Consider the following 2500-nt stretch of genomic DNA (forward strand, 5'->3'; position numbering starts at 1 on the left):
CAGTACACCATATCTACGTGAAATTGGAAGGTGCACTAACTGGATGAGTCGAAGTGTAAAAAGCGACCCATCCAGATACACAATGCAAAAGCCTACAACACCTGGTATTCCCAGGCAGTCTCCCATCCAAGTACTAACCAGGCTCGACCATGCTTAGCTTCCGAGATCAGACGAGATCGGGCGCATTCAGGGTGATATGGTCGTAGGCCGTGCTTGCAGAGACCTGTCGAACACTCATATGTATAAAACAATCAACATTCAACTATACTCCTGGAGGTCATCGCTCGTAAAAACGTTTATTCTGAGCTCCTGGTTTAGCCCCGAAAGAGTGGCATCAAACAGTATTTTGCAAAAAATATTGATCCCAATGCAGTACACCATATCGACGTGAAATTGGCAGGTGCACTAACTGGATGAGTCGAAGTGTAAAAAGCGACCCATCCAGATACAACAATGCAAAAGCCTACAACACCTGGTATTCCCAGGCAGTCTCCCATCCAAGTACTAACCAGGCTCGACCATGCTTAGCTTCCGAGATCAGACGAGATCGGGCGCATTCATGGTGAGATGGTCGTAGGCCATGCTTGGAAAGACCTGTCGCACATTCAGATGTATTAAACAATGAACATTCAACTATACTTCTGGAGGTCATCGCTGAAAAAACCTTTATACTGGTAGAAACGAAGTTGTAAACTGAGTGTACCAGCCTGCAATAGATTAATGTGTCCGTCCGTCCGTCCCCTTTCAAAACTTTAATGAAGTGAAATCTCGTGCTGTTGGGTGTATAAAATCAGTAATAGACAGCACAGAGACTTGTCCTACCAGCCCACTCTGCAGGGACCTGTTTCTGAGCTCCTGGTTGAGCCCCGAAAGAGTGGCATCAAACATTATATTACAAAAAATATTGATCCCAATGCAGTACACCATATCGACGTGAAATTGGCAGGTGCACTCACTGGATGAGTCGAAGTGTAAAAAGCGACCCATCCAGATACAACAATGCAAAATCCTACAACACCTGGTATTCCCAGGCAGTCTCCCATCCAAGTACTAACCAGGCTCGACCATGCTTAGCTTCCGAGATCAGACGAGATCGGGCGCATTCAGGGTGATATGGTCGTAGGCCGTGCTTGCAGAGACCTGTCGAACACTCATATGTATAAAACAATCAACATTCAACTATACTCCTGGAGGTCATCGCTCGTGAAAACGTTTATTCTGAGCTCCTGGTTTAGCCCCGAAAGAGTGGCATCAAACAGTATTTTACAAAAAATATTGATCCCAATGCAGTACACCATATCGACGTGAAATTGGCAGGTGCACTAACTGGATGAGTCGAAGTGTAAAAAGCGACCCATCCAGATACAACAATGCAAAAGCCTACAACACCTGGTATTCCCAGGCAGTCTCCCATCCAAGTACTAACCATGCTCGACTCTGCTTAGCTTCCGAGATGAGACGAGATCGGGCGCATTCATGGTGAAATGGTCGTAGTCCATGCTTGGAAAGACCTGTCGCACATTCAGATGTATTAAACAATCAACATTCAACTATACTTCTGGAGGTCATCGCTCAAAAAACCTTTATACTGGTAGAAACGAAGTTGTAAACTGAGTGTACCAGCCTGCAATAGATTAATGTGTCCGTCCGTCCCCTTTCAATACTTTAATGAAGTGAAATCTCGTGCTGTTGGGTGTATAAAATCAGTAATAGACAGCGCAGAGACTTGTCCTACCAGCCCACTCTGCAGGGACCTGTTTCTGAGCTCCTGGTTGAGCCCCGAAAGAGTGGCATCAAACATTATATTACAAAAAATATTGATCCCAATGCAGTACACCATATCGACGTGAAATTGGCAGGTGCACTCACTGGATGAGTCGAAGTGTAAAAAGCGACCCATCCAGATACAACAATGCATAATCCTACAACACCTGGTATTCCCAGGCAGTCTCCCATCCAAGTACTAAACAGGCTCGACCATGCTTAGCTTCCGAGATAAGACAAGATCGGCCGCATTCAGGGTGATATGGTCGTAGGCCGTGCTTGCAGAGACCTGTCGAACACTCATATGTATAAAACAATCAACATTCAACTTTACTCCTGGAGGTCATCGCTCGTGAAAACGTTTATTCTGAGCTCCTGGTTTAGCCCCGAAAGAGTGGCATCAAACAGTATTTTACAAAAAAATTTGATCCCAATGCAGTACACCATATCTACGTGAAATTGGAAGGTGCACTAACTGGATGAGTCGAAGTGTAAAAAGCGACCCATCCAGATACACAATGCAAAAGCCTACAACACCTGGTATTCCCAGGCAGTCTCCCATCCAAGTACTAACCAGGCTCGACCATGCTTAGCTTCCGAGATCAGACGAGATCGGGCGCATTCAGGGTGATATGGTCGTAGTCCGTGCTTGCAGAGACCTGTCGAACACTCATATGTATAAAACAATCAACATTCAACTATACTCCTGGAGGTCATCGCTCGTAAAAACGTTTAT

At 45.4% G+C, this 2500-nt stretch overlaps 4 non-coding genes and 2 pseudogenes across 4 annotated transcripts; all 6 read right to left on the minus strand.

Annotated features, from left to right (window-relative positions):
• Window positions 1-89: 89 nt before the first annotated feature.
• On the minus strand, window positions 90-208 carry LOC142928759 (5S ribosomal RNA). Its single transcript, XR_012945068.1, has one exon. It is a non-coding gene; the product is annotated as a 5S ribosomal RNA (ribosomal RNA).
• A 252-nt stretch (window positions 209-460) lies between these two features.
• LOC142925757 (5S ribosomal RNA) lies at window positions 461-579 on the minus strand. Its single transcript, XR_012942680.1, has one exon. It is a non-coding gene; the product is annotated as a 5S ribosomal RNA (ribosomal RNA).
• Window positions 580-1006: 427 nt separating this feature from the next.
• LOC142926338 (5S ribosomal RNA) lies at window positions 1007-1125 on the minus strand. Its single transcript, XR_012943263.1, has one exon. It is a non-coding gene; the product is annotated as a 5S ribosomal RNA (ribosomal RNA).
• Window positions 1126-1377: 252 nt separating this feature from the next.
• Window positions 1378-1496, minus strand: LOC142928547 (5S ribosomal RNA; annotated as a pseudogene).
• A 423-nt stretch (window positions 1497-1919) lies between these two features.
• On the minus strand, window positions 1920-2038 carry LOC142928534 (5S ribosomal RNA; annotated as a pseudogene).
• Window positions 2039-2289: 251 nt separating this feature from the next.
• LOC142926058 (5S ribosomal RNA) lies at window positions 2290-2408 on the minus strand. Its single transcript, XR_012942983.1, has one exon. It is a non-coding gene; the product is annotated as a 5S ribosomal RNA (ribosomal RNA).
• Between the last annotated feature and the right edge of the window lie 92 nt (window positions 2409-2500).

The sequence above is a fragment of the Petromyzon marinus genome, chromosome 23, assembly GCF_048934315.1.
Source record: "Petromyzon marinus isolate PM22_M1 ecotype Great Lakes invasive population chromosome 23, UKy_Petmar_22M1.pri1.0, whole genome shotgun sequence".
NCBI lineage: Eukaryota > Metazoa > Chordata > Hyperoartia > Petromyzontiformes > Petromyzontidae > Petromyzon > Petromyzon marinus.